General features: G+C 38.3%; 1 protein-coding gene across 2 annotated transcripts in view; it reads right to left on the bottom strand.

Moving 5' to 3' along the window:
• The window catches only part of Jupiter (microtubule-associated protein Jupiter), an 87,683-nt gene that overhangs the window by 42,029 nt on the left and 31,738 nt on the right, over positions 1-13,916 (bottom strand). The window contains exon 1 of one of the 2 annotated variants that reach the window (XM_069824928.1): positions 12,234-12,318. The exons of the other annotated variant lie outside the window; for it this stretch is intronic. The gene's annotated coding sequence lies outside the window, so the exon portion shown is untranslated. Of the gene's footprint in view, positions 1-12,233; positions 12,319-13,916 lie in introns of those variants that run through there. 2 annotated transcript variants of the gene reach the window in all.

The raw sequence follows: 13,916 nt of genomic DNA, 5'->3' as shown, positions 1-13,916 counted from the left end.
TCAATTATACACTAATAACATCAGAATGCGTAATATCGACTTTACATATCGTTGACATGCATATCGATATGCATAGTCGTCTACGTTCTCAGTTTATTGTGAATCAAAAATTTTCATATTCACGTTCTCTGCTTCTCGTTCCCGGTTTATTGTGAACCAGCCTTAACATTAATAGAAAAATGAAAATTACGTGAATCTGCAGAAGAACAAGGAATACGTTATTCAAGTTCGGTATCTCCTACAAGAGCAATAGAAACGGGTCAGCATTTCTCACTTGGACCGCAATTGCGAGCAATGAAGCGGCGAATCGGGGCAGGCCGGCCGGCCGGGGGTCGCAGTCTGATAACCGCGGCGAAGCCCCGCGAGGAGGCAGAAGCCCCACGAGTGCGCTGATCGGTGTCACGCAATTAATTTAGGCCGTACCTCGCGCGGGCGTTGATGGGACTCGTAATGGCGGCGGCCGCTCTGAGTCGTTGGCTGAATTGTCGCGTAAGTAAGAGAAATTGCGGCTTCCTCGAGGGCGGAGTCCTGCTTCCGGTCTTTGTGTTCATGTGCCGTGAATTCGGGGCCCCACGCCCGACAAGAGGGTGCGCCCTTCGTTTACGTCTGGACGGCGGCATAAACAGTAAATCCCCTCAAGACGAAGCGCAGGCCGCAGGGGTGGGCGAGGTGTGGCCCCTAATCATGCGTTGTCAATACCGTGACAGGCTACACTAATAACTAGCTATCTCACGTCAGCATTTCTGAAGTTACGGTTTGACGCCTCCTTCGCCATACTTTCAAAACAATACAAAAGAAATAAATGAATCGGTGCGTTCCCATTACAGTAAAATACCTGAATGACGAAATCCTAGGCATCCCTGAAATTACTTCCTTACAGTGAAATTTCGTTATATCCAAATACGTTATTTTTTCTAAAGAAAAAAACATTGTTTGTTCATTTACCTCTATACACGCAATAAACTCAATATTTTTTGCATGTAAAGGCTGGTTCACAATAAACCGGGAACGGAAAGACAACGATAACGAGAACGGAAATATTGTTAAAATAAATGTGAGCATTCACAATAGTTAATTGTGAATAGTCACATTTAAATACATTTATTTTAACAATATTTCCGTTCTCGTTGCCGTTTCCGTTCGCGGCTTATTGTGAACCAGCCTTAAGTCTAGAAAATATACTTAAATAAAACCTAAACTTAAAAAGAACAAAATTCAAGTTTTATGAAGAACTTTGTAGGACAAGGGGTGCCATGTTGTGAGATTAGTGAGCTGTGATTGGTAGAAGGAAGAACACGGAACATCTGCGTCATGCTACATTAGCCAGATATTACTGACCACGTGGGCATGTGCAGTTGCCATTTCTACTTGCTAACCAACTATGTCCTATATTCAAAATATTTTTCGTTAACAAACTAGATTCTTTCGGCAAGGGAGCGAAATTATTTCGTTACACTCGTGTTGTTTTTTTCTCGCAAAAAACGAAATCGTTAAATGAAGTATTGTAACATTAAATTACATGGGAAAAGGCAAGGGAGAGAAAATAATTACCTAATACTGAATATTTCGTTATACTGGCGTTCATTACGATATTTTATTGTGCCAGGGTCGTTCAAAAAGTAATGCCCCACATTTTTCTCAATTTATTTAATGAAAATTGTTGTACTTTGGTGACAATGTAAATTAATGTTTTTTCTTCACACACTATTCTTCGATGCATGTATTCCTTGCTGGTACCAGTTCTTGTCCTGCGTGCGTAGCCACTTCCTCACTGCATCAATTGCTCTGTTGTCATTTTCAAAATGAATTCCACGCAAAGGAGACCTAAAGATCTGGGCTCTAGGGTGAAGGGGCAGTCCCACCAACCCATTTTGCTGATGTGTTCCCAGGATCGCAGACTTGTGTGAGGGCGTGCGTTGTCATGCATTGTCAACATTTCTACTGGATTCTGCCAGGCCGAACTCGCCGAAAACGTTTCTTGAGCTAGTTCAGGTGCTGATAAACACTTCCAATGCTGTGATGCGCCAGTCTGCATGGCACGCGGCAGATCCTGAGCTCGGTCCTGCACTCAGCAGCGCTCCTGTCAACTGCACGAGTATCATGCGCTTCTGAACGCACACTTTCGTTTTCTAAAACCAAAAATTCAATTACTGTTCGCTGCTTGTGACGGAAGTCTGGAACAGATGCGATTTTAACAGTTCACTACAGCTCCGCCATCTGTCGGAATGACTTGCAACTCGCTACACGCGCAGATTTCAAGTCCTCAGAAGTGCACTTCTCTAGCATTGTTATTGGCTTTAGGGGGGGAGTTGTAGGGAATTACTTTTTGAATTACCCTCGTACATATTTTACGCTTTCATATCAAATAAATTTCTTTACCATTAGGCTAATATCACTGTTTTCACTATTTTCTTTAGCTAAAAGAAAAGTAATAGTCATTTAATTTTCACCAAACTAAGACTGCAGCTGTTTCCTGAATTCTCCGTAATTCCCGAAATACGCTACGCACCTACCTGACTTCATTTACCCACACAACTACGTCTATACAAGTATCGCGATTTTTGCTGAACAACTGGACGGATCTTATCCAGGAGCCAATCAATCCCGGCGTGACACATGTCAAATATACTGCAATGACTCTCAGTGCAAATGCATACCATTGTCTCTGTTTATACGAGGGAGAATCGAAAAGTAACGCACAACAATTTTTACGGAATACTATTTCGGTTAAGACGTTCAAAATTGGCACACAGTTTGAATCTTGCTCTACAGACAGCAATAGCTCAATCAGCAGTCACCCTGGCGCAACGAGCGGCAGCTACCGAGTAGTGTGTTAGCATCGTCTGCTTCTGTAGTTCTTTTTTGTGGGTAAAACGAACAACTCCGAGTTAAATTCAGACGGAAATGTTGATTACATTTGGTTTAATGCCAGTATGTGTACCATACGAGCACTAAACGTAGCTGATATTCGGTAACGAAAGAAGTGCAAAATTTTTGGGTTGACAAGACCATCCAATTTCGGCTTCCCCTTCAAAATTTTCTAGAGCTCCTTCAGGGGAGCAGCGTAACCCGGAGTGAGACTAGTGGCCAACAGGCTTGGAGCTCACATATTTAGTTTTGTACAGCCCCCAACCCCTTGCAAGGACGCGTTTTGCGTACCTTTTAAATTTTCCTCCCAATTCTCCTTCGATTTTTCGATTTTTCGATGGCGGTGTACGGTGCTGACTGGACCGTAGCAACAGGTGATGCAGATTCTTCGAAGAGGACCGCCGACGAAGCACGTTTCGGCCGACCAGTGACAGCTGCAACGTCAGAGGCATTGAGGCGGAAACCATCCACCCTACAGTCCAGACATCGCACAGTCTTTCACGTCTTCGGACCAATTATTATTATTTTGAAGTCATAAGAGTCAGTAATTATTAATATTAAAGATTAAAAACTTTTCTTGACCTTACTATCAAAGACAAGAAAAAACCCTGCCTGATGATGATATTAACCTATGAGTTCAGGGAAGACAACTCCAGTTACGGAACGAGGTTAGAAGATCACACCCTCGTGCACGCTACTGAAGAGTGGCTCTGACGTGTTGATCCAGACTTTTACCGTGCTGGTCTACAGGCCCTCGTTCCTAGGTGGCGTAAGGCAGTTGAAAGGGACGGGGATTATGTGGAAAAGTGACATTTTGTTCCTAAAGGACGTATCTACATTCTGTGAAAATAGCAAAGCTGTAGGATAATAACGTAATTGTTTAATAAATGGTGTGCGTTACTTTTGTAGTGACTCTCGTAATATATAGTAAAGTCCGTAATAAAAGTGTTCACCTTTTCAGGGCAAGGAAGATCCCTTTTCAATTTCAATTATTATTTTGATTTCATTCTTATTATGTGTTGATATGTATTTCAATGTTTCCTTGCTATGAATATTAGACGGAATTACTATGTTTGAAGTCTTGTAACAATAAATGAGAATTTCATTTGACTTCAATGAATTTTTCCACAATTCTTCTATCTCTCACGAAATTATCAATGTAATATCACGAAATTACCAAGGTTATCACGAAATAACCAACCTACTAGCTTACGTTATAAAAGTGGTTTTTGGCAATTCTTCAAAAACGTATCCAATCTTATGTCTTCAGATTTGTACAGCACATTATCGTCTCTTAGATGGCAAACTCGGAATAAGAGAACATTTACACATTTGCATTTTAAATTAATTTTCATGAAATTATCACGAAATTACCAATGTTTACCCTAACTAAACGTACAGCGGTACTTAATTCGGAGCATGTGAATGCACTCACATGTTTAAAATCATGGATGAAGCAGTATTAACTAGGTTTCATACTTTCTGTTATTCATGTTTGTCTCAAAAATTCCCGGAGAAATTGACACACTAAATTATAAGCCTTATAATAAATATGTCAGTAAGTAATTAAAATAGTTGTGTTGTAATATAACGCTACAATATATACTGATACACAACATTTAATACTTATGCTTATCACCGAACACAAGTTAAATTTAACAATAATTTTGTATTACAGTACATTAAAACATTTTTTCATCACGATCAGAAGTCGATTAATCGATTAAATTCAAACAGTTAATCAATTAAATATATTGATCGATCAACAGCACTATTTAAAATACATCAAAAAATGTTTTGCATGTTGTAAATGAGCATTCTTTACTAACCTGTCAGTGCATATTGTTTACCAGCCAATATCATGTTTGCTGTTGAAAGAACAGATGTTTGCTATTTTCTATATAGCTACTTTGTTTATTTTTCAGTTCGTTACATCCACATTTTCGTTCCATTATTATATGAGCGTAATACGGAAACCGTTTTGTATGTGTGGAAAATATAAATTAAATTGCTGTCTCCTACGGGATACAATAAAACTGACAATTAAGGTTTAAGTTATACTCATAATTACCCATAAAAATTGTCTTAATAAAATTATTTATCCCATTTCTTAGAATATTAATCTACTGATTGTTAGTGCCATCATTAATTAATGTAATTAACGTAGTGTTATCACTATGGCAACAGCGCATCCTAACGCAAAGAATCGTGGCGTGAGGACGAGCCACAATAGACCACCAAGTAAACAAAGCATTCTCTTTAAGTTTAGAATCAACTTAGCTCAACCTTTCTGTTGTGAGGAGGGGTGGTTTGATACCTGCGGGGAGGCTAGTTGCCGCCTAGTACGTTACTGTCGTGCGGTGAGTACAAATACCAACTTAAGAACGAGAAAATCTGTACAGTATACTTGAGCTGCTTTAGTGGGCTCGTCTAAAGTAAGGAAGTATGTATGTATCTATCTATCTATCTATCTATCTATCTATCTATCTATCGATCCATCTATCGATCCATCTATCGATCCATCTATCGATCCATCTATCGATCCATCCATCGATCCATCCATCTATCTATCTATCTATCTATCTATCTATCTATCTATCTATCTATCTATCTATCTATCTATCTATCTATCTATCTATCTATCTATCTATCTATCTATCTATCTATCTATCTATCTATCTATCTATCTATCTATCTATCTATCTATCTATCTATCTATCTATCTATCTATCTATCTATCTATCTATCTATCTATCTATCTATCTATCTATCTATCTATCTATCTATCTATCTATCTATCTATCTATCTATCTATCTATCTATCTATCTATCTATCTATCTATCTATCTATCTATCTATCTATCTATCTATCTATCTATCTATCTATCTATCTATCTATCTATCTATCTATCTATCTATCTATCTATCTATCTATCTATCTATCTATCTATCTATCTATCTATCTATCTATCTATCTATCTATCTATCTATCTATCTATCTATCTATCTATCTATCTATCTTTAAATTCTAAGCAGCTGTATCAAAACTTCTCAACTCATCCAATAACCAGCAGTACTGGTCTTACTACAATGAAACAATCTGTCAGATTCAGACACATTTTACTACCTTGAGTGTTTAAGTTGAGGTAGGGACGCCTAGTGTAAAATGAGCACAGAGTACGCTTATACTACAGTGGCTCCTGGAATTCCCACGGATGACTTATGATGGGGAAAATGCATTATTTGCCAGCACTGCAACAAACAAGTAGGCCTATATAAACTGAATTAACTCCCGGTAGATTCCTTATTCTAACAATATACTGTTAATGAATACTAACTATGACTTTATGCATTTTGTTTTTATTTACAGTATAAAGATGTACTGTATTTCCAAATACTCAAAAAGTAGCTTTCCAATAATATTTGACATTGATTCTCAGTGGTTTTAAATCTCGTCATACTGGTCGGTTTTTCTGTTGAGCTACATATTTTCAGTTTCATAAAGATACAGAACATGAAATGATACTGACTGACCAAAGACAGCTTGAGCAATACAATTTGAAGAAGATTATTGTTATTAAGATGGGTTAAAGTGTCGTAATTTTTTTGATACCATAACTTTTGTTTCATAGATGTAAATAAAATTTTGAGGATCTATTATAGCATTTTAGGTGTCTAAACATACATTCTTCAGTGCTCTAAAATCCCAGCTCTGGTTACAAGATTAACTGAAGTAAGCAGAAAACAATGGCAGGACGCGTCTAGGGAATGGCCCACCGCCGTGAGTAGATGAATATACTTCGCAACAGCTAAGAATCACTACTGCCATAAAATGGACACTGACGTGCTCAAGCCAACTTAGCGAACGTTCCTGGAAGACGAAATACATGAGGTTCGTTCCAACAAGCGGTTCATGGATCAGTTCATGTACGGTTCCTGTACCATCTTATGCGCATGCGCTAGTTGAGCATCTGCTATGGGATTGAAACTGGACTGGACGCTGTTGGAACGCTTTCGCGGATCGTTATGTACTATATCCAGAGATGCTATAGCTGTGATCATCTTTGCTAAGAATTGGATGCTTAATTATTATCGTTTCGCAGCTAATTCTAATTGCAGAAAATAGAATTTCGATCATTTTCTATAAAAAGATGACAAAAAATATGGAAGGCAAGAATTCCGATAATTCAATGTCGTGTACTGGGGGACTCTCATCTAAAAATAGTTCTTTTTTTAAATTATTAATGTATGTACGTTATTTATTATACTTTTAATCAAAGCTGCATGTTGAAATTGTAATTAACTATTTAAATACCCAAATAATTTCCATTCCCTTTCTTTTTGGCGAAAATTTAAATTAAATCTCTAGTTTTATTATTCGTCTGTACTGTCACTTTTCATCTTTAACCTCATTGATGTGAACAGTCGATCATGTCTTTCTTCAGTATCCAGGAGACGTTGGTGAGCTTATGCGCATGCGCGTCTTGCGTACTCTTCCGTACATGCCTCAATCCGCGGACTATTTCTGACCGTTCCGAACCCGTGTCAAAAGCTTGTTGGAACGCCCGACTGCAGTACATGTTTCCGGTTCAGGACTGGTTCGGATTGTGTTGGAACGCTTTTTCTGTACTGCGCATGCTCACGATGGTTACGGACGGTTCCTGACTGTTGTTGGAACGAATCTATGATGTTTCAGTTCTAGAGCTGACGACTGACTACTGAACACTTTTTAAAACTCTTCGTAAGAAAATGTTTTCAAGACATAAATTTGGAAATGCATCATATTACGTATTTTGTAATAAGCTACAGCATTACGAAAAATTGTGTTTCATAAAATCTATATTTATTAAGATAATGGAAAAATGATTTCCTGCCCATTTTCCTCCCAACAGTGACCAATATAGAAACTGTGACGAATACAAAAGTAACCATGGTAACAATAACCTTTTATAACATCGTGACAACAGTTTTTAACATTCCCCAAAGCATGCGCAGCCAGTGGAATTTTTACTACTATTGTTGTTATTGCTTTCAGAAAGTTTGAAAATTCTGTCACTTTCTTCCAAGCTTACTATTATTTCCTTAACATGAAAGTGTCTTCAGTTCAAATCGTCGTGAAATTTGTGACAGATGAAAGGCAACAAAAGGTAGTTTTAAGTTTGACAGCAATAGCTGAGCCCAGTGCTTATATCCACTTCTCTGCTGTGAGTCAAACCTGAACCGCTGGACGTGCTTATTTCCAACTCGACATTATTCATCACTTTACTGCAGCCAGTGTACGAACCCCGTTTACTTAGTAAAATTGGCTACTACATGTAAAAAAATGAATATACGTCGTACGCTTAACTCTGGTTTAAATAGAGAAGAAAGAAGGAAACTGGTCGGAGAGTGCAGACAGGACAGGTTCAACTACCGAAGCCGTAGAACTGGACATTGCACGGCTTCATTGACAGACCCGACGAAGAGAGGAACGAAAGGAAGATATGCTCGAGTCAGGGCACGGACTGATCGTGGCCTATTTGACAAACTGTCGAGGCATGCCCTTGTGTACCAAATTTAGTGGAAATTGGGCATGCAGCACGCTGGCCTTGTACGGCGTCCGCCGCGCCTAGCTTCACAAGCAGACCTGGTAGGCGGCGAGGGACCCTCCCAACAACGTCCTTCAGCTGGAGTCAACTGCGAACTGCGGAACTTTCTGAATAAAATGTCCGCTTCCAAAACAAAACTGAGGCAGTAGCAGCATACGAAGAATTTAGTTAAACAAATCAAATAACATTAAAATCCGTGATATCGTTACCCTGAAAACGTACCACTATGTGCCGATGTCAAATTATAAAAAATAAAACGTAATAACAGGGAGAAACATCCGCACACAAAGGTCAGTTTACGCAAGAATAATCCATTAGCAAAATACAATATTGATACAGCATGTTTCTGGACTAATAATAATAATAATAATAATAATAATAATAATAATAATAATAATGAACCAGTTAACATATTTAAACATATAGGGCCGTATTCATAGACATTTTTAGCGCGGGCTTCCGGTGGATGATCAGCGTTTTTCGTATTCATAAACCAGTGTTAGCGATAGGATATGATTTGAATTCTGTACTAGTAACCAGTGGATAGCCGGGGCTAGCTTAGTACGCTCGTAGCGCGTGCTGCGAAATGTCTATGAATAGCACCCTTATAGTAGAGACCGCCGAGTTAGCTCTATGGTAGCACGTTTGCCTCCGGACTAGCCGGCCAGGATTCGATTCCCGGCAGGATCAGAGATTTTTGTGTTAACTTTCTACCTCGGGACTAGGAGAGGTGGCGGTGCACAACTTCTACATCTCTCAGCAGTGCATATATATTGCCACTGTTGACAGTGATGAGCCTGGCAGCTATTCCCCTTTCCCCTGCCTCAGCTTCACAGTCATCCACGCCTATTCCCTACACTTACACTCACCCCAGTACACGACACAGATATACATCATGCACAGCGTGGCCCGACGAAATGATGTGCAACTTGAAAATGGGTCAGAGTCGCGCCATCTATCCGCAATATGCGGGACCCGAATCACGCAAGTGAAGTGGGTAGGCATTCATAGCGCGGACAGTTCGAAAGGTAATGGCTGAAACCTAACCATCCCCCCCCCCCATTACTGTACTACATATGCTAGTGGGTTATAGTGTTTCTCTAGTTGTCAGGTTGAATTTTCTTTTGCCAACTTTGTTTCGACTTTCTGTACTGACATATGCAGCCGGCAATTACTTGTTATGTTGACAGCATCATTTGCCTTTGAAGAAGTGAAAGTTACCAGGGAACGTAAATGTAAGCTATGGTAAATAAGTAAGACAATCTCGATACAGACCTGAAAAAATTGTCCGATATTATTTACTTAACTCATGTGTTGCCTAACATATTTACGTTATGGTCTTAAATGAAAAATTGGCCCAATTTGTTATTTTTTTTATATAAAAATTAAATTTATTCGTTTGCGTAGTGGCAAATTAACCTATGGATAATTTCTATATTAATTCATTGTTATTCCATAAAGAAAAACACGTTTAATTTGACTTAATTTGTTGTTGAAAAATATATAAACAGTCGTAAAACCACAAGCGTTATAAAGTTTATTTTGGTTTTAGAATGGAATATCGTTGTTCACGGAGGGAATTATTACCCATTTTGCAGATAGAGAAGGGCAGGCGTTACGGGAGGACGCTCTATTTCGGTTTGTTATAGCAAACTCATTTGACCAGGTAAGATTATTACAAAGTTTTCCGGTTTTGTGGTGAGCTATTTCGCACACTCGATGAATCAAATAGAATGGTTGATAAGTTCTTGAAAACAATGAACAGAGGTTAGATAAAGAGTTTGTGTGTGATTTGGAAGTTGTAGAACATACAGTACTCCAGAGAAGAGAGGAAGATCACACACAGTACTGTACTAGGTTTAAACGCAGGAAGGAAAGCCGGTGTCAAGGAAGTCAGAGGACAGTGAGGAAAGTTTAACTTTCGCAGCACAAATGAGACATCATGAATCTGGTAATGTGGACCACGCAAAACTCTTAGAGAAGATGCAAAAAACACCAACTAGAGTTCATAAAATAAGGAAGTGTTGGAGGTTAGTAGCTCTGTTATGAGCAGTCACAAGGAGGAAGAAGCATTGGTGCTTTTTCCGGAGGCCGATTTGACAACGCACCAATATAATGTAATGAGAGGAGCCAAGGATCTAAATGCTGACAATACCCATCATACTAAACGTTAAGAAAATGTGTTATCCTGAATCTATTTGTCACGGAATCCCATGCAGAAGTGAAATTTCACGATCTATTGAACCATACCTCGTACAACATTTTGTATGTACCTAAAAATATTGTATTCATTGTATGCTTTGTTCTTCACTATTTTATTACTACTATTACTATTATTATAATTACTATTATCATCATCATTATTATTATTATATTATTATTATTATTATCAATAATTGTGTTATTTTTTATACTTTGTATGTCTCATTAGTTTGACCTGCTGTTCACATTTTATTATGTTTTTTCCTTTCTTTCTGTATGTTATGTATTATGTCTGATTTCTACTTACTTGTTGTTTATATTTTATTATTATTATCTTATTCAGTTTTGTGTGTAAAATTTTAGAGTACTTTGTAAATTCGTAGTGTTTTTTGTAACGCAGTTTTACTCTGGTTGACTGTTACAGAAGGTCGTATGTCTTAACTCTGCCAGGTTAAATAAATCACTATTATTGTTATTATTATTATTATTATTATTATTATTATTATTATTATTATTTTGAGGTCATAAGAGTCAGTAATTATTAATATTAAAGATTAAAAACTTTTCTTGACCTTACTATCAAAGAGAAGAAAAGTCCCTGCCTGAAGATGAAATTAACCTATGAGTTCAGGGAAGACAACTCCAGTTACAGTATCAGTCAAACCATATTGAAAAATTAGCATGTAGCACTGAATTATACATATTTGTTATTTCATGATCCATGTGTTCGAGGATAAGGTGCTTAGGAACCTATTTGGGGCTGAAGTTACAGGAGAATGGAGAAAGTTACACAACACAGAACTGCACGCATTGTATTCTTCACCTGACATAATTAGGAACATTAAATCCAGACGTTTGAGATGGGCAGGGCATGTAGCACGTATGAGTGAATCTAGAAAGGCATACAGAGTGTTAGTTGGAAGACCTGATGGGAAAAGAACTTTGGGGAGGCCGAGGCGTACATGGGAGGATAATATTAAAATGGATTTGAGGAAGGTGGGATATGATAGCGACTGGATTAATCTTGCTCAGGATAGGGACCGATGGCGGGCTTATGTGAGGGCGGCAATGAACCCCCGGGTTCCTTAAAAGCCATTTGTAAGTACCAAAAGTAGATAAGTAGGTTGCATTTACTCCTTTGACCAGGTTCTGAGCAATGTTACAATTTACCTGTCAGAAGTGTTAAAATAGGTTTTATAACTGGCTATCTAAAAATGCTTTTTATTCTGTTGTAGATTTTCTAAACACAAATTGGAATGAAACTGTTTTTAATCAATAAATTTAGTTATATTGTGTTAGTTTTTAATAGTAGCTTAGTTTGTTTAATGTATCCTACGTACGACTGTATTGACGAAACCTACTACACGTATGTTCAATGGCATAAGAAACTGAATTGAAGAACCGAACATATACACTGAAACTGAGAAATTAAAGACATAATCAGGCTCAAAGCAAACGAAAATTAAGTTCGCCGCAATATAAGAAAAAGAAAGAAGCATTTTGTGAACGATTTAAGACAGTAAGCTGCGCAGTATTCTGTGCACAATCTCTCTCTCACACAGCTGCTGTACTCACGTGCTGAGCGGCCTGCGACCTCACGGGGACTGGGCCCCGGCCGGCCCCGAGAGGGCCTCGCGCCACTGCTGCACGTGGGTAACGCGCGGGGGCGACGCCACGACTCTGGGCAGCCCTGCCTAATATAGCAGGGATCCGACAGAGCCTGCCAAGGACACTTTCACTGCCAACAGCTGTCACAATTTCTTGACAGTTCGTCCCTTTTCCGCCATAAACAAAAACGCGTTGAACGGGCCGACTATGCCACACTCAGTACCAATTCGCCAATCTCTTTAAGGGGGGAAATTGGAGATATTTTGGTCCTTTTTCGAGGAAAATCACATTTTCGCTTCCCATTTTTGCAAAATAATAATAATAATAATAATAATAATAATAATAATAATCAGTGACCTTTCATTCACATGTTGACCAAATTTTATTAACATAATCGTCCTCGAAATTCATTCTTTATGTATATTTTCACAATTACAAACTGGTTATCGTGACGAAAAATTGTCTCTTTAAAGTCGTTTTTCCACACTTTCATTTTCATTATATTTACTCTCATTCAAGCATCACAGACTCCAACAAATTTCATGGTAAGAAGTTGAAATTTTTACTGCAAATTCTGAAAAGTATGGTTAACAAAAACAGAGCCTTTCTTGAAGTAAATACTTTCATATATATATATATATATATATATATATATATATATATACACCATCGGGACACAAAAACAATTTAGAATGTGAAACTGATTGGATTAATTTTTTCAGGTCACTCATACACTACTAGTAAAACTTCGTGGCATTAAGAGGTTGCTGTACATAAAACATCCATAAATATAAATTTCGCTCACTTCATCCCTCAAGTGGGGTTGAAAGGAACCCTACTCCATTATCTCCTGGTTGCTCATGGTGTGACATTCAACATCTCTGAGGTAAGGAATAGTACTGCAACTTTTGAGGTTCTCTTTCTATTGGTACTTTTTTTATGTATATGAGTTTTATTAAACCTAAGTTACATGTCTTCGAAACCGGAAGGCTCATTTGTGAAAGCTCTATATATATACCAGGTGTTTCAGACCACCCGTATCAGTCTTTTTTCTCGAAAACTATGTAATACTGATTGTTCATAAAAAATTTGATAACCAAAACCTATGTAAAAAATCGATTGGTGGTAGTACCATTTCCCGTAACAAACCGGAAGTAGGGGTATTTGTGGTCAAGTTCGAAATTTCAAATGTGAATATGGGTCATTGAAGGTACCATTAGAAACTACTCTTAAAAAAGTGTTCAAAATGTACGCCACATTGTGCTAAACAATGTTCTGATCTCCTCCTAACATCCGTGATTGCACTTCAGCACAGCTGAGAGACCCACAGGCTTCTCTAATTCTTTGTTTCATTCTTCTCTAGTTTAACGCACCTGGTAGAACATGTATTTAATTCTCTCCCACAAGAAGAAGTCATTTGGAGTGAAGTCAGGAGATCGAGCTGGCCAAGCTACTGGTCCTCCTCGTCCAATCCACCATAGGGGAAATAACTGCTTAATAACTCGTGGAGCCCTACGTGAAAAGTGAGCCATACAGCCGTCATACTGAAGCCACATCATTAATCGACGCGCAAGGGGAACGTCATGAAGCAACTGGTGCATGTTTCGGGGGAAGCATGCGTTCTACCATTCAAGTTCTCCTCAAAAAAGT

This window comes from Periplaneta americana, chromosome 4, assembly GCF_040183065.1.
Source record: "Periplaneta americana isolate PAMFEO1 chromosome 4, P.americana_PAMFEO1_priV1, whole genome shotgun sequence".
Taxonomy (NCBI): Eukaryota; Metazoa; Arthropoda; class Insecta; order Blattodea; family Blattidae; genus Periplaneta; species Periplaneta americana.
This window is presented reverse-complemented; position numbering and strand designations above follow the sequence as displayed.